The sequence below is a fragment of the Bemisia tabaci genome, chromosome 10 (assembly GCF_918797505.1).
Source record: "Bemisia tabaci chromosome 10, PGI_BMITA_v3".
Lineage (NCBI taxonomy): Eukaryota > Metazoa > Arthropoda > Insecta > Hemiptera > Aleyrodidae > Bemisia > Bemisia tabaci.
Genome location: NC_092802.1, coordinates 15,544,553 through 15,563,536, shown reverse-complemented (window position 1 = coordinate 15,563,536; position 18,984 = coordinate 15,544,553). Strand labels below are relative to the sequence as shown.

General features: G+C 40.0%; 1 protein-coding gene across 3 annotated transcripts in view; it reads left to right on the top strand.

The window, feature by feature from the left end:
• The window catches only part of LOC109037691 (facilitated trehalose transporter Tret1), a 124,699-nt gene that overhangs the window by 21,365 nt on the left and 84,350 nt on the right, over positions 1–18,984 (top strand). For all 3 annotated transcript variants that reach the window (XM_072305423.1, XM_019052474.2, XM_019052476.2), the window contains exon 2: positions 3,531–3,615. The gene's annotated coding sequence lies outside the window, so the exon portion shown is untranslated. The remainder of the gene's footprint in view (positions 1–3,530; positions 3,616–18,984) is intronic.

Here is an 18,984-nt window from a genome sequence, read left to right as displayed (position 1 = left end):
TCTTCTGGGTTAATTACATCGAACTCAACAGCCGGTGATATCGACGCTGGATAGAATAGATAAGGAAGTCGATTTTCTACCCGCAATAAATCTCTCTCTTGATCTCTGTGTTTGCACAAATATATCAGCGGACTTAAAAGCCTAACATGTTCATATTTCGCGGAATCCGCTTGACTGCACGCATTCCTACGGGCTGTACTGCCGTGCTAAGGAAAAACGCCGTATGAGCATTCGAATGTTGCCAAATTTTCTCCAAGAAAGTAATTATTTTTGAAAAAGGTTCACTGAAAAAAAAAATCTCTGTGTATTTACTAGGAAAAGGGTAAAAGTACCAAGAATTCAGGGTTCTATTTGATCCCAGTTTTTTCTTGGTAAAATTATCATTTATGGAATTTGTAATTTTATCCAGAAATCTCGGTAAAATTTTTGAACTTTCTCGGTAATTTTACTGGACCTTAATAAAAACGCCAATATTTTTCATCGACTGTGGTAGAATTACCGAGATAAAATGGCAAAATTACCGGGAATTGATTACCAATAAAAGCGGTATTCTTACCTGAAAAAAAAACAGTAGAAATACCGGTTTTTAGGTAAGCTTACCAGTCTGTCTTGGTAAAATTACCGATAATTTGTAAAAAAAAAAAAAGTGAGATGGTAAAGGTACCAACGAACCTTGGTAAAAACGCCGAGAATTTTTTTTTCAGTGTTATGCATATTTTCTCTTGAAATTTTCAGATATTTTAGATTGAATTACAAATAAAATTATCTGAAAAATTGTCTGAAAAATATGAAAAATTTTCCTACGAAATTAGTATTTTATCACAGGAAATTTGGCAACGCCTGAAGGTTTTTACTGTGTTTTTCCTTAGCAAGGCAGTGTAGGTCTCAACAAAAACGGGCTTGTTTTGTTTCAACATTGGTGGAATCACCCAGTTCTTCCTTCTTCCTTCTTGTCGGAGATCGTCTCCAGAAATAAAAACCCAACTCCCAGATATTTCGCCTATTTTTAATCACCGAGCTATCAAAGGAATTTGATCATTTTGTCGTTCGATTTGGCGGCTTGGAACGTAGCCGGTGCGACGTGCGAGCGTTGAGCTCATAAAAATTTTAGCACGTCATTTTTCACGGTTTGAATTGACAAGCTAAAAGGTTTGACGAATCTCCGCTGACTCTGATGGACTCGGGTTTTGGAGTTTTTGGATCGTGAGTTTTCTTGCTATATTTTACTTTTCATCCGGTCCCGTTTAAATGGCAAAGTTGAAATTCAAGCGACTCGATCAGAGAAAGTGTTCACATTTTATTAAGTCCTAATACAGATCTTTTAAAGATCTAGCACCGAAGATCTTCATTGGCGTTATCTTTGTTCGCAACTCGAATATTTCATTGCTCCATCTTTAGTAATAACCGGAAAAAAAATCTGACCAAACAAAATTGCTTTTTGTTAGAAGTAGAGCTCAGTAAGGAAAGGGCATTTATTGGTGCAGTGCCTCAAAATCTTCACTTTTATTTTACATTTTAAAGAGGAAACTATGCAGTGAATTTTCTGAAATTTTTCGTTTTCATCATTGTAAAATCACGAAAAAAATTCAGGATAAATTTCAATAAATTCCGTTCATTTGCTTTAATTAATGGATGAAACGTTAGCGGAGATTCTGAGAGATCGCAACCAAAAAACGCCTTTTCTGCATCTAGCGCCTCAATTTTGGGTAAAAAACAAAGGGTTCACTGGAAAAAAAACACATTGGATCTAGAGTCCAGACTCTTAAAAACATCGACAAGAAAAAGTACACTTGATTCAATCAGAATCTAGCTTAAATCAAGAACCAAGCCTCTTAATGTAAGCGAATTTCGTTTTGATTCAAGCAAAAATCCGATTGAATCAAGAGTATTTTTTCTTGTCAATGTTTTCAAGAGTCTGAACACAAGATCCAATGTGTTTTTTTTCCAGTGTTGGGTGTACAAAATATCATCAACAGTCTTCGATGTGAAAGTAGGTGTCCCCTGTAACAGAATGTTTCTGACAAGCCAATCGTCAGAAACTTTTGTTTTTATGCTGAAAAATCATACAACTGTGAAAGGTTTTCTTTCTGCTTGAGAACGACTGAGAGTCCGGGAATCAGTCGAGTAAAATCCTAAATCGCGGGGAAAAAGAAAGAAGAAGGAAACAAACAATCCACGTGTCCGGCAAACTGCGAAAATGAGGAAGCAACAATGTATCTAACGAGAAAAAAATACACTCTTTCACTTATTTCATTCCCATACCTCAACTTTTCTCGGTATGTGGGAAACAGATTACGAACTTCTGCCGACTTGCAGACAAGTTTTCTGTTGTATCACTTGCCTCTGCAGAGTTCCGACATGAAAAATAATGATATCGTATCATGACGGGTTCATTAGACACCGAATCGCTTCAATTGAACGTATTTCTGCCGAACAGAACTATGTGCATTAAGACATGAGCCCTGGGGCCCATTAGAATATATGCATAGTAGGGCTCACGTCGTAATGCACATAGTACCGTTTGACAGAAATACGTCCAATTGATACTCGCTTTCAGCGGAACCATTAATATGCTCTGAAACCAGACAATATGCATAATGAAGGCTTACGTGCAAGAACGATGCATGTGCATGTTAAATACATTGCACGTACGTCGTTTTTCACGAACAAGTGTTCATTTTTATGCGCACATGGTAAGAATTATGTGCGTTCATTTGAGGGCTCTAGCCAATAACTCGCCAAAGGTCGGAACTATTAACTAGGCAGGGTTAAGTAAAAAGAGCCTAACAAGGACCCGTCGTGTACCCACAATCCTACGCGATTACACCATTGACGAGGCTCTTGTGGAACGTCACTTACGCGGTTTTTCGTTCAAAGCTGCCCGACTGCCGAAAGAAGATCTTCCGTCGAGCTAGAAATTTCTTTGACGCAGACGCCCAATTAACGAGTCATCAACTTGTACGCCATGTTTTAATAAAGTATGATTGACGAAGCTCCACAGGACACTTGGAGAGGATCTGCTCATATGAAGAATAACTGGACCTTGAGGATGGATCCTCTCATAAACAGGGCTTTTAATGAGCCCTAAACCTTATACCGGGTGACAAATTCCTGAAGTCATTGAAAATCTGCTAAATTCTAGGAATTGCGCCGTGCCCTGAAAAGTAAGGGAAAAGTCAAGGGATTTTCTTGCCTAACTTCGAAGTTCTTTTTTCCGGCCGAAAAATCCTCTCCATTCTAATAAAATCCTTTTTAAGACGCTCGATGGAGGGGTGAGGATGGAGGGGGTGAGGATGGAGGGGGTGAGGATGGAGGGGGTGAGGAAGGACACGGTGTCTACAAGTACGGAAAAAATTTAGGGTGATTTTAGCGTGTCAAATTTTTTTTTTTTAAAAATGGACTAAAATCCATGTTGTCCACAATTGTTTGCATACGATTATGCAGAGATTTTAGACACTAGATCATTCAGTAAGACTTAAAAGAAAGTACGGCGGCAGAAAGTAATATGAATCGTATATTTTTTGTTTCAGACACGTCACACGCTCAGAAAAAATACACATTCTCAGAACCGGGCATCACATCAAATTGCCGTTGAATATTGTCAACCTTTTAACGGTGAGTCACCCCTATTTATTATCAGCAACTCTTATATCGATATCAATGCGTGTTTTCTTATTACGCGTCGAGATTTCTTTCAAGAAAGCCACTAAACATAATGCATGTTGATATTTCTTCCTTTTATTTGTTGTGAAAAAATTCAAATGTGATTTTATGTGAAATGAACCGGAATTGGTACCTAAAAATCATAAGTTATCGGTCCTTTTACGATAAAATCACATCAGAGTAAATGAACATTGAGATGGCGGACTTTTCCTTTGTTATTGTTTTCTCTTTTTTTTGTAAAAAAAAATTAACTTTTTCAGTTCATTTTAGCAATAGTTGATGCAATTAGGTTCTTTTCCGCCAAACACTGTCCCATTTACGTTTTACAGAAGCGATTTTTTGGGAAAATAAAAAGCTGAAATCGTTTCTTGGCGAAATGGATCGTGTTTTGCCAAAAGTCCAAACTAAAACGAGCTAGTTCAGCAAGATTTGTTTGGTACATTGATGTTTATTAGTTTAATCTCGCAGAAGATTTACTACCTTGAAGTGTAACATTACTGAAGATCATGCAGACATTTTTCACTCGAATCTTTCTCATTTTCTGGCTTCAATTTCTTTATCTTCACATTATTTTGATCCTGCGCATTTCTCCGCGATTAACGGCGCGGTCTACATCTTGAATGTCGCCGAGACTCGGGCTGAAATGAGCAGCTTTTTTTATCCGTCTTCTTCATTCGTCGCCTTTTTCTTCTTCTTTTTTTTTATGAATTTGCATGTCGAGTAATGTGACGTTACGCAAGCCGTGCACTGAACCAGTCCATCGTTTCAGATAAGAGAAGTAAAGCTGAAGTTATCGGACAAGGGAAAAAAATTAATCGACTTCGGGAAAGGGGGGGGGGGGGGGACACGAGAAAAAGTGAAAAAAATTGTCGACCCTTAAAAGTATACGTCATATATGCGCCTGGATCGAAAAAAGTATGATGTCATTCGTTATCTATACTTTTTGCACGGTTTGGAATTTGCCATTTTAGCAATCTTCGGCTCGACGTCCGACGATACCATAAGAAACGCGCCTTTGAGAGAGGTTGCACATTACTTTTTTGACTGAAACTGCAAATTTGTATGTTTACTTCGTCAGGTAGTAAATTTTTAGGGATGATTTTTTTTAGAGAAAATTTGACGAGAAAATCGTTGAAACCATTTCCAAAATGCTACATTGTTCAGGTATTAACGAAGTTGTTAACACGATAAAGTTACACAAAGAAACACGCAGAGTAACACTAAACACGGTAATTTGTAACTGTGCATGGCAAAACTTTAATCCTCGTCCAAAGGAAGGAATATCTAAATTTGATATCTAAATCTAATAATCTGAAATATGTAACTTCTATTTTTGAAGAAATATCTAAATTCTTTTGCTTCTCGACCTACACTGGAAAAAAACACACATTGGATCTAGAGTCCAGACTCTTAAAAACATCGACAAGAAAAAATACTCTTGATGCAATCAGATTTAAGCTTAAATCAAGAACCCAGCCTCTTAATTTGAGCGGATTTCCTTTTGATTTAAGCTTAAATCTGATTGAATCAAGAGTCCTTTTTATTGTCAATGTTTTCAATAGTCTGGACTCTAGATCCAATGTGTTTTTTTTTCCAGTTTAGCAACTAGTATTTTCAATTTTTCCGAATGCCACGATTCGAACAATCGGATTGTTAGAGGGCGACGAGTTATGGGTTGACGAGTTGCGAACTTTCCGGGGGCTCTTCGTCCGGCAATGATGATTGGGGGGGGGGGGGGGGTTTCAACCTTGCGCCTAGCTGTCCAAGCCCATATCTGGCCCCCTGCCAAGGACCCCGCACCCCCGACCGAAGGGCAATTTTGAGGTGCCAGGAGGCAGAAACTCCTAACTTCTTATTCTTCTTCCTGCTCCTTCTTTTTTCTTCTTCTTCTTCTTCTTTGTATCCATCCTATTTTGTGTATGTTGCTTCGCGAACAGTACTCGACAATGAACACGTCTTTTCGATACGCGAGAGCAACTCAGCAAGTTCGCAACCTTTCTCCACGAATAAAACCCACTAATAGACACCAGCGTTGGAATTATTCATGAAAAATAAAATCCTAAAATTTCGTGCAAAATATTCCATGAGGTGAAGACATTAAAGAATATTTTTCGAAATTAAATGCAAAATTCAACGAAAGGCAAACGGTTTTTGAGTTCGTGTGCGTTGCATACCCAACCCCTGAACATGTGTTTCATATGTATTTTTTATAACTCGTGTAATTTCATGGGATCATTTCACGGAAGTTTCCAATCTTTCATATTTTTCATTTCAGTTGTGCATCCGTGCTCGGCACCCTGATACCCTGATTTTGCAGATCGTTTTTATGTGATACACAGCAATGCAAAAAAAAACCACACTGGAAAAAAAAACACATTGGATCTAGAGTCCAGACTCTTAAAAACATCGACAAGAAAAAGTACTCTTGATTCAATCAGATTTAAGCTTAAATCAAGAACCAAGCCTCTTAATTTGAGCGAATTTTCTTTTGATTGAAGCTTAAATCTGATTGAATCAAGAGTCCTTTTTCTTGTCAATGTTTTCTAGAGTCAGGACTCTAGATCCAATGTGTTTTTTTTTTGTTTTTTTCCAGTGTGTTTTTCATTTCAGTTGTGCATCCGTGCTCGACACCCTGATTTTGCAGATTGTTCTTATGCGATACACAGCAACGCAAAAAAAAAACCAAAAATTGATTTTGCTATTTTTATAACTATACTACGAACAGAAATGGTGAAACACTGCAATGGTCTTACGGGGTTTATTTTCACCGAGCTGTCAATTATCCAGAAATGATAGGGAGCGATTCCGCACGGTCGGTGTGATTAATTGATCCGCGCTCTGACCAGTAGTGAATAATCGATTACTATCGATATCTCTCCATTTGAAGCTGTAGTAAAGAATCGATTATTAAGGTGTTCGCTGCAAACACCCTCCTAATCGACCCTTTCCTGCAGGTTTAAATGGCAGATCAATCGATACATCGCAAAGCACGCCACACCACTGTTTCTCAAAGGATTCGAGGATATAATGCACTGCATCACTGAGTATTTTCAGGATAATTATCGGCATCAAATGTTCAGTAATTATTACCTGCGATTTAATGAGGTTGCGAATTTTTAATAACCGCGAGAAATATCGCAGGTGCACAATACGTAAATGAAGGCATTGTGTCCATTATTCCTGATGGAGTCCTCACTGTGAATAACCAAGAAAGCACGTAATTCCACCACTGTGTATTTCCAGGAGCTCCATTCGTATCCAACCTGTAAAAAAAACAAAAACAAAAAAACAACAAAAAAACAAAAAAAAACAAAAAAAGCAAAAAAACAAAAAAACAAAAAAAAAACAAAAAACACCAGTTGATCATGCAAATGCAGAGCGTTTAGAAAAACGATGTGATAGCCGATCATTCAATTGAAACATTTTGAAAGTGAGCCTCGTCTAATTAAAGTAATTTCGGTGATAGTTTTACATAGTTTACCAATACAAAGTTTAATTTTTTAGCGCACACACAAGCATGTTTTAATTCTCAGCAATGAATGTAAAATTTTGCATTGATGTATCACTATAGAAGCAATAAAGGATCTTTGAACTCAAGCTAAAACTTTCACCAGAAGCGGATTAATTGAAAATTCGCCTTATAAGAACGGATACTTTTATGGGAAATTTCTTACTATGAACATTTCAAGTAGGGCATTTCCATCCGCCACCCAGGAGTGCACATCATTTTTTTCCTGCCTCTGCACTCTGCGCAACGGACGCCTTGAAGTTTTGGCCGTCAATTGCACACGTTAAGTTGACATTCGATGAGTACTTCACCTGTCAGATGCGGGCAGTTGCATTTTCTATTGGCATAGTTCCTTCGATACTACTAAGTAGTGCATGTTCGTTTCGCGGATCGATCGGCGCCAAGTCCTCGTACTCTGAGGTCGCGAATCCAGGCGAGTCAAATTCGCAGATCGCAGTCCAACCGGCCCACGTTCAGTCACGCACAACGTTGTTTGTTTTATCGGCGATAGAACTGAATATCAATTTTCTCAGCGGTGATTCCCAGGAGTTTTGCGCAATGGCCATGCTGAAACGCAATAGCGATGGTGGAATTCGAAAAACGCGCGTACCTCCTGATTTGCAACGTTGCGAGTCAAAGATCCGGTGAGAAAAACGGTGATAAATCGCTGCTTTTCAGACGGAAGAGCGTAATTTTAGCACTGCAAAATTTACTCTTGCTATATTTTTATATGTATTCGAAAACTTTCGGTCGTCTCTACCTGAAAATCTGCTGATTTTTCATATAATTACAAGCAAAAATCAGCTAGACACAAGCTAGATTACAAGCTGAGACACCGCTACAAAGAAATGCCCTTTCTGCACTCAGCGCTTCATTTCGGAGCATTTTTTGTCCCGAACTTCAATCGCAGAGCACGCCTCCATGCTCGAATATGGATAGCTCAATTTTGAATTTTTGTGATTTTTCTCGTCAGGGGTCACATATGTGTTTTTTCTTTGTTTTCGGGAGAGGAGATGCTAAAATAGATTCAAGTGCGTTTATTAGTTTAAGGTTAGTTTCAAGGTTACCCAGAACAAACCTTCGACGGTAAGTGTTAAAAGATGTGTCTGTTGAAATCAACCGAAACCGAGAAGCGGTTTGAATATTCATACGGAACAATGCGTCAGGACCCGAGCAGGCCGTGACTAACGTAAACATTTTTTTGTTCAAATCGGAAGTTAATTAAACCGGTCGCGCTAAATGTAAATTCACTTTGAGTGTATCGTGTTTGAGAGCTTATGAATTGGGCAACTTCTCCCTGCCCGGCCCTTTAAATCAACTGTTGGGAGCGTCTGACTTTTGACACTATCACACTGAAAAAAATGAGTTAGCGTCAGATGACTAAAAATGGTTTCTATACACTAACTCAAATTGTGTGATTTGGACACACATGATTTTTGGTTTCTGTACACTAACCACTATTAGTGCTGGAAACTAATTCCGCTACTCTAATTCGCATTCGGTAGGGTTGGGTCAACCTAACCTCAAAACTGAGAGAGGAGAAAACGGCTTAGCGAATGATAACTGGACAATACTTTCAGGAAAATAAGATTTCTTAAAAGATGAGAGGTAAAAATAAACTGACCGGTTCCAAATGAACGACAGAGGAAAGGAATATCCCATAGGTACGTGCAAGTAGACAGAATTATCCTTTAGAGAGACACACACTCACACATCATGAAACGGTAGCGAATGTTCACACTGGATAAACATATCTCGTCCGAACACTTGAGATATTCTTTTGAAATTACGGGAGAACACGAACTATAGAAGTAAGCAGTAAGTTCACAGATTTTCGTAAAATATAAACTGAACGCGGAACGCTTTAATCGCAATTTAATACAGAAGATTGACGACTCCAACGAATATCATGCTTGTTTACTTTTTGAATCGAACAGACGATTTCTAACCTTAACAGGTTTATTTATGTTGCTTTCGAGCGTTTTCAAGAAAGAGAGGACACTATAAATCATACCGGGAGTATTTACATTGTCAAACGAGCCCGAAATTTCACATTTTAATTGATTTTCACGAGCTGACGCGATTGAGGCTGTTGTACCGACGCCACTTTTTCGAAACTAAATAAATGTAACGGACAATGTGGCAGTTAGCGTTGAGGGCGAATTAGTTTGACCCGAAGGTGAATTTGTCTTACCACAGCGCTAATTTTACAGCTAGTGCTGTTTTCCAATTCTGGTTCGCGCTCTAGTAAAGTGAAGTCAGCGTATGAAGCGAATTGATTGGTGCTTCAGTACAATAAATTAGTTCTGAAGCCTAATTTTGATTCTACTTGACGAGAACTTACCAAATTAGTTCTCAACGCTAACTACTTTTTTTTCAGTGCAGGTGATTCGATGGACGCCATATTTTGTGTCATAACGACATGCGATATATCGCATCAATCGGTTCCATTTTTTCAGGTACTCGTCATTTTTCTCCAATTTTGAGATCGCAATTCTGTTGTCAGAAGACTAAAGCACTCACTTACCAATTTTAACAAAGAAATTCAACGTAATAAAGGAGTGTTTTTTTAAGAGAGAAAATATCGCATTCGAGTGCAGTTTCGATATCAGTATCGAATGCGATGTTTTCTCTCTAAAAAAACCACGTCTTTATTACGTTGAATTTCTTTGTTAAAATTGGTAATTGAGTGCTTTAGTCTCCTGACAACAGAATTGCGATCTCAAAATTGGAGAAAAATGACGAGTAGCTGAAAAATGAAACCAATGGATGCGACATATCGCATGCCGTTCTGACACAAAATGTGGCGTCCATCGAATCACCTTAAAATCAAGGATTACACTTATTATCCCTACCCTCCGCGCAAATTTTATTAGTGCGCCCCAGCTGCTGCTTTAATGTTTCTGTTGTTTCCCCTCCTTCGTTTTCGTACAAACAACCACTTTTTTCTGTCGCTTAGGACTCAATGAAATGAAGGAAACTAGCCTCCTGGCAGTGAAGAATTCCTTGACACATTTTCGACCGGTTCACAATGAGCCTTCAATTTTCTTATTTATTTTTTACTTGGATGAGTAAGTGTTTCTGCCTGCCTCGCCGTCTTTTTCTTCACCTTCCAAGGTTGGCTGTCCTGTTGGGCCCCAAGAGCTTTATACAGGGTGTCCTAGGATTTACGCACTCTTTTGACGTTATTGTGGCACAACTTTTGTTCCGAAAACGCTTTCCCTGGGGGACACGGCCCCCTAAAGTTGAAGAAAAATAATCGTCTGTTTAACATTGAGACTTTTGTGACTTGACACGGTATTTTCCCGACTCTCCCGATTCTATCAGGATTTGAGGTCTAGAAGGATTTGAGGTCTAGCAGGATTTGAGGTCAATCAGCATTTAATCCCGATTTCATGAGGATTTGAAGAAAAATTGGTCGTAAAATCAGAATTTGAGAAAAGTCGGTCATCCGCTTATTTTCCGTTAATTATCCGCTGTCCGTCCGTTAATTTCTCTTCGCAAAAAGTTAGGATTTGGAGAAAATATGAAATCAGGTTTTAGCGGTCAAAAAGGGGAAAATCAGGATTTCCCAAAATGAAAAAAAGTAGACACCCTGAAAAACCCGTTCCGTCAGATTACTCGGTTTACTTTGAGGTTATGTTTTTGTTTATAACCAATAGATATCGATACAATCTCACCCACCGGTCGATGTATCGAATACGATCTATGCAGTTCTCAATCCTTACACCATCGCTCCGAGACATCCATCTACTCCACGAGTGCGATTCCCGTTTAGAAAGTCTGCGCACACACCTCAAAACAGAAAGCACTCTTACGCATTAAGGCCGTGTACTACGCATCTCGGCGCTTGATGCGCGGAGATGCGGACCGGCGAAGCGGATGCGCGCACGTGGACGTATCGTAATTCGCACGTGCTTTTTTTCGCACACTACGCGGCGGCGCGGCGTCGCGGCGCGTCGAAGCCGGCGGCGTCGTTGTTTCGCCACGCGCGACGCCCGGCGCACAGTGGATCGAGTCAATTAGAGAGGTCGGACAAAAGGCAACTTTAAACAGCTGCTGAAATAATCTGCGTGACTTAACAGTGGCGCGCCGAGCGCCTTCATTTCCGTCCGACACCTCCCGCATTGCCGCGAAGCTGATTTAGTTGCGTGACCTAATGTAACCTAACTTGAGTCTTCAGTGGCAGCTCCACGCCTTTGTAACAGATTTGAATCGGATCGGGACAATTAATTGAAGTGAAACAATACGAGAAATAAACAATCATCTATAAATCGAACTCATCCTGCTGCATTTCTGAAACCTTTATCGATTTTCAATCCAGAGCGAGAATTTTACGTCTTCAAGCGCATATCGACCCATAATATTACCCATTACAGCCGCGCCTGTGGCTCCAACTTATCGATAGCGGGTGTTGCGAATAGGAGCTCATATAACTCCGTTTATACAACACTGGAAAAAAAGTCGTTTGGATCTAGAGTCCGGACTCTGAAGAATATCGACAAGAAAAAATACTCTTGATTCAATCAGATTTTTCCTTGAATCGAAGAGCCGAGCCTCTTGATTTAGGCGGATTTCCTTTTGATTCAAGCAAGAAGTCCGATTGAATCAAGAGTATTTTTTCTTGTCAATGTTTTTAAGAGTCTGGACTCGAGATCCAAGTGACTTTTCTTTCCCGTAAAATAGGGTGTCTAGCATAAAGATCTTCCCGATTCTTTTAGGATTTAACCCCGATTTTATCAGGATTTACGGAAAAATTGGTCGTAAAATGAGGATTAGAAAAGTCGGCCGACCTATCGGATTTTTTTATCGAGCCACTTTTGTAGAGTTACATTCGCGTCCGCAAAAAATCAGGATTTGGAAAAATTATGAAATTAAGGTTTAGCAGTCAAAAATCAGGAAAAATCAGGGTTTTTCGAAATGAAAAAGAACCAGACACCTTTCAACATTTTGAGGTTCCCCTACATTTCTTACATTATCAAGTATGAAATTTTGTCTATAGATGGCTGTAGGTTCCACGTAAGGAATACAAGCCAAGAAACCAACAGAAGAAGAAGAAGAACATTTTGAGGTTCTGAAAGTGGTTCTATTGGTTTTCTCGTGAAATTTTCTTCTGGAAGCAACCCTTTAAACTAAAATTTGACGGAATAAACATCAAAATTTGCCGTTTTATGTCCGACCTCTCTGATTGACTGGATCCACTGTGCGGCGCCAAGCGGGCAGTGGGCGTCCACTCGTGCTTCCCCGGCCGCAAGGGGTCTCCGCCGATAGATCATCCGGAGAAAGCGGGCATATCTACGAAATTAAACTTTACAGTGGGCCGATTATTAAAATTTATAGACAAAGCTATAGACAAAGAAGACATAAGGAGTATATAGATCGAGCCTATTGGTTGAAATTAGCCATAGACTAAGGGAGTAAATAATGGACTTACTATCGGGTCTCTCGTGGGTTGCCGTTAGTTAGTCTATTACCTACGTCCTTTGTCCATTGCAACCACCCGCTTCCACCAATAGGATCCCTCCATATCATTTTTGTCTTCGTTGTCTATAGCTTTGTCTATCAATTTCAACAATCAGCCCGCAGGTATCGTAAGAGTCTTGTCTTCTGTCGTGCTAAGGGAGAACTCTGTACGAACGTTCGAATGTTGCCAAATTTCCCGCCTTGAGAAAAAACTCTTATTTTGGAAGAAAGTTATGCATTTCTTTCGTAAAATTTCCTCCAATAGGATCCATCCATACCTCTTTTGTTTTATTTGTCTATAGCTTTGTCTATCAATTTCAAGAATCGGCCAAAAACTGTTTAAGTACAGTGTGAAACTTTGTAATACTTTGAAAAAGTAGAATTTGGAGAGCGATACACTAAAAAAAATAGTTCTGTTCACACGGCTCCTGCACAGCTTCTTTTGTAACGGTCACAGAAGCTTCCGGTATGAGGAGAGAGTACTCTGTTCCCACGACCGAAATTCTGTTCTCACAACAGAAAAATTCTGTAAGTGTAACAAAGAAACTGCAGGAGCCCTGTAAACAGAAGGTTCTGTCGTCAGCACCATCTATTTTTTCCTGTGGGCACCGAGAGTAAGGCATGGATTCGATCGATGAATGAACACGTGAACGGATGGACACAGATTCGATCAACAAATTTTTGAAAAACGGGTGTTGATTCGATCGATCCACGCAGTTGTCGATCAGATCACGGAAACTCTCCATCGCTTCACGGCTTTTTCGATCGATTCTTGGGCTTGTCGATCGATTCAGGGATATTGTCGATCGATTCACGGATATTGTCGATAAATTCACTGAGTTGTCGATGCGTTCACGGGTTCGTCGATCGAACCTCGTCGATCGGCTCAAGTTTTTATTTTTTGATCGATTTATGTAGATCGAATCGACACCGGTTTTTAATAAATTGTCAATCGAATCCAAGTCGATCGGCTCACGCCAATCGAGTCAAGTTTTTGGTTTTCTATCGATTCACATTGATTGAATCCATTCAGTACCTTGTGCATCTGAACTCTGTTAAGTGCTCTGCACTCGGTACGTCACTCATTTTCAGATTTACCTTTTCTTACCTCTTGGACTCTGTGCCTGGAAATTTCTGGCAATCGAGTGTGATATTGATGCTTCGAGAATTTTCAAAACTGCGACAAAATTTGAGAAAAGTCCTAAAATTCGACCTTCGTCATTCGAGAAACAAGTATCGGTAAATGGCGAGCATTGAATAACCAAATTGCGACTCTCCAGTGGCGTAGCGTGCTTTGCGATATATCGATTATTGCTCTGCCATTTAAACCCGTGGAAAATGATCGATAAAGAGGGTGTTCGCAGCGAACACCTTAACAATCGCGATCTTCTTCTAATCGATTCTTTATCACAGCGCCAAATGGGGGAATATCGATCATCGATTCACGCCTCGCCACTGCGTCTCTCCTCTCGGTGACAATCTTAAACGGGTCAGTAAGCGAAGGTCTGCATATTTAAGCACCTTCACAAACTTCATCAAAATTTCTCGTGAAGTAACGCCTATTAAACAATAACGTCATTTGTTTCCTCCGGTACGTTGAAACTTCCAACACTTCGCGTCCAAAGTTGCTCCAACGTAGTACGCTTGAGTTTATTTTCACATCGTGTCCTGCGTGAAATTTTAAGAGAAGGAAGAAACTAATTTCTTGTTGCTTTAATTCCAACCCCCTCGTTCATGTCGCGGCGCCACCGTTTGTGTTTTGAATATTTCGGTCGTTGTTCGCTGTAATGCTTCGTCTCTCGGTGGATCAAGTCCAGTCACGGTGCTGAAAACGCATGAATTCACGGGTGGACCGCACCTCTCAAAGCTTTGTCAAATCTTGCTACGGTAAAAAGGGGCCTTCGAATCAATATTAAAGTAAGTAGCAGTAGAGAGAGAATAAAACGTAAAGCTCTTGCGTTATCTTGCGCTATTGCGGTGACGGACAGGCAACCTCCCTTCTCCCCGTCCCCACCAAACCACGGTCTTCAACTAGCCAGTAGGACTTTGAAGAAAGAAAAATGTTTAACCATTTTAAGAAAAAAGAAAAAAGAATTTAAGAAAAAAATGTGGCTGGAACTGTATGTACCAAGGATCTAAGGTGGTAAAATAGTGCTGGGTCCACACTATTTTGTGTGATGCGATACGGGATGCAATACTGGTAGAAGATTACATAATACCTAAAGTGTGCGGAAAAAGCGAATAGGAGATCATTCCAGATTAAGCAGGATTCTTAGTATATTCCAAATTTGTCTGTGTTTCTGTGTTTCCATGTGTTCTTGGTTATCCTGCTTAAGAAGGAAAAACATTAGGTACAGAAAGAGTTACACAAGGTGGTAAAATAGTGCTGGATCCACACTATTTTGTGGAGAAGCAAAGCCGAAAAGCTCAAGAATTTCAATTATAGTCAAACATTAGAGCTCTAATGAGTATGACTATAAGACTCGGGGAATAATAGCTCAATTTTTTTCGCTAATTGAAATCGTTAATATTTTTGTTCTTTCTTTTCCCGCCAAATGAAGTGCGTCCAGCACTGTTTTACCACCTAAACCCTTTCTACACCTGACATTGTTCCTTCTGAACGCGGAATAACCAAGAACTCATGCAGGGAAGTATGAAAACACAGAAAAATTTGGAATACACTATGAATCCTGTTTAGCCTAAAATAGTCTCCAATTCGCTTTTCCCAAACACTTTATGTAATCCCCCCTTACGTTTTGACTGCACCCCTGAGTGAGATCATCGAGCGCAACAAAGTTGCGCCAAATTGAAGCTTCTCGGCAGAAAATTACTTGTCGCAAATGTCTCATTAGATAAACTCCGTGGTTAAGTGGGCCTTGAATTACGTAAAAGTGACGCTATTTCTCGAATGTATTTTCGTATTTTTACGCAGTCCTGTCTCCTTCACCCCTCCCCCCTTCCCCCTCATTCATATCGTTTTAGGTTTTATTGCGCCATATTATATGTTTTTCTGTTTTTAAAATGTTTCGCATGTTCAAATCGGCGAGCCCATCGAGGATCAGTCTAGTATCAGATCAATGTTGCCGTTGCCCGTTGAAATTTGCATACAGGGTGTCGCAGGGATAAACCCCCACTGAAAAAAAAGTTACGGGCTGTATGGACGTACCGTCCATTCCAGGCTCAGAGGCCGAAAGTTCCGGGTTATGGAACTGGATGTAGCTTGGATTGCTGCGGGTGCTGCGCCCGGAACTTTCGGCCTTTGAGCCCTAAATACGGACGTCCATCAAGTGTCCAGACTCTTAAAAACACTGACAAGAAAAAGTACTCTTGATTCAATCGGATTCTTTCTTGAATCAAAGAGCCAAGCTTCTTGATTTAAGGGAATCTCCTTTTGATTCAAACAAGAAGCAGAGTACTTTTTCTTGTCAATGTTTTTAAGAGTCTGGACTCTTGACCCAAGCGACTTTTTTTTTCCAGCGTTGGAAAGTCATCAAAAAGTTGTATGTTCGAATACCTTGAAAAGTCGGACAATTTTGAAAGCCTAGAAAGCTTGTCTTATACTCACTATACCCGATGGGACAGTGGGACACCCTGTATAGGTACGACGAAGGAAAATCATCTATGTTTTAGATCAATGGCAGCGCTGTACGTAACTACGTTACATAATCCGGGAGAGGATAGTGAGGCTAGGTGGAATGCCATCACGATCTGGATTGGAGTAGTGTATGTGTATGCGTGCACGTTAGCCACTTAAGTGTTTAATTCGGGATATCTGCGATCGATAAGCGATCACTTGACAGGGTATAAGACTTGAGGGACCACAACATGTTATTTCATGAAAGGTTTACTTAGAACACGTTGGAATTGTCGGCAATTCCCAAACTCTACTCATAAAAGAGAAATGTTTAACTTATTTTCTTCGCACTAGGTACAACCGGTTTTATATTTCCTACACTGGAAAAAAACACATTGGATCTAGAGTCCAGACTCTGAAAAACATTGACAAGAAAAAGGACTCTTGATTTCAATCAGATTTAAGCTTAAACCAAAAAGAAATCCGCTCAAATTAAAAGGCTTGTTCTTGATTTAAGCTTAAATCTGATTGAATCAAGAGTATTTTTTCTTGTCGATGTTTTTAAGAGTCTGGACTCTAGATCAAATGTGTTTTTTTTCTAGTGTATTAAAAAAAGAACTAAAATCAACATAGGTAAAAACGATGTGCTTACTCCCACATTCATCAGTCACAATTCGGCGAATTTTATACTCAACTACTTGTTCTTCATCCATCATTGGACGGAAAGTAGTATTTACTTCTGAATTCATCCTTTGCCCCGACCTTACGCAGCTTAGATCGTTGTCACGAGGTCGCTCCCAAATATTTTGCCTCTGGATTAACTCGATAAACTCGCTTTTCTGCAGTGGCGTGGCGTGCTTTGCGATAAATCGAATGATCTGCCATTTAAACCTATGGAAAAGGATCGATAAACAGGGTGTTCGCAGCGAACACCTTAATAATCGATTCTTTACCCTAGGTTTAAATTACATATCAATCGATATATTGCAATTCACGCCACGCCACTGCTTTTCTGGATCCGACATTCATCAATCATCATCAGATAAAAGCAAAGTTCGTCTCTCCCAATTACATCGCTCAGATTTGGATACGAGATCTCGAAAATCGAATCTTCCCGATCGATTGAAAATCGGATACGATGAAATTGCTGATATCGGTGCCATCAGTGGGGCGACGGACTTATCCATCCGTACGCACCAATCACAGAGCTGTACACACACGCACACAGCACACGAACCAAATCAGAAGTGGATTCGCAGTGTCTTTACTCTTAGTATAAAGGGACTCTAAGACGATCTATCCAATCCAACGCGAAAAGCCGCTATGTAGTACTACATTGTCGCCGTTGGCAACCGAGCATCATCGCGTGCTATCGGCGCCTCCGTCGGCCAATTTTATTTCGTCGTGATGGTCTCGTGTCGCGATTTGCTCACCACCACCTCATCGGTGAATGTTGAGCACCGGATAGGGACTCTGCACGGTCAACATCCGCTCCGATCACGTTTTGTACCACGTTCCGGAGGGCCGATCGTAAAGCGTTTTATCCGCCTGTCGAACACAGATTTGTGATCGCGCACAAGAATAGGGACCCTAGCCTAGAGTCCCTTTATACTGAGAGTCAAGACAATGGGAATCCATTTTTGATCGGTTCCCGTATTTTTTGCCTCCAAAGTGTCACAAACGGGAATAAAGATAATGTTTTCATCAATTGCAAAGATTATAATCTGAAATGGACCAGAGAATGACGGGTACAGCAAGGAACAAATGGAATGAGAGAAGGAGCGGAGAAAGGAATTTGAGAATGTAAGTCGGTAATGAAGTCGAAAAGAGCGTATCTCCACTACTTAGAAACATCGTAAATTCCCGCTTAAGTTTAATTTTTTCTGAGAAAACTAACTAACAATTTTTCGTCAGCGTAGAGCGCATGAAATCGATGCACGGTGGATCGAGCCAATCGAAGAGGTCGGACATAAAATTTTGACTTAAACTGCAAATTTTGATGTTTTTTGTCATATTTTAAATTTTAAGGGGTGCCTCTGGTAGAAAATTTCACGAGGGAACCAATGGAACCACTTTTAGCACCTTCAAGTTTGTATAAACGGAGTTATAAGCGTTGAAAGTTTCCAAATTTTGATCGACCTCTCCAATTGACTCGATCCACTGTGTTTGGTGCAAATTTTGATGTTTATTTTGTCATATTTTAAATTTCAAGGGGTGTCTCTAGAAGAAAATTTCACGAGAAAACCAATAGAATCACTTTTGGAACCTCAAAGTTTTTTTTATAAAACGGAGTTGTAAGCGTTGAAAGTTTCCAAATTTTGTCCGACCTCTCTTTTTGACTCGATCCACTGCGCGACGGGAGAAATTGCTCGGACCAAAAAAGACCCCCCTCCCCCCCCCGAAAAATCATTTTAATTTTTCACGATTAATCCTCCCGTTAAAGTAGAGAGGCTTTTTATAGGTATCCTGCAATCACGGTGGTGGCGCGCACGTGGACGAGTCATACCTCTCTCTTTCTCTGCGCGACAAAGTAAACAAACACGGAATAAATATCACTCGTCGTGAGAGCGATTCGTGCCTTGTCATATCATTATCGCGCATTAATGACTCCTCGAGGTATGCACTTCTGCCGCGCTGAGCATTAACGTCGTATCATCATTTCAGGGTTGCCAAATTTTCCTCAAAAGAAATGATCACTTTTTACCGGAACGTCGCGTTGTTGGAAATGCAGAAAACAATTGCATGAAAAATTTATGAAAATACGTAGCTATTCCAA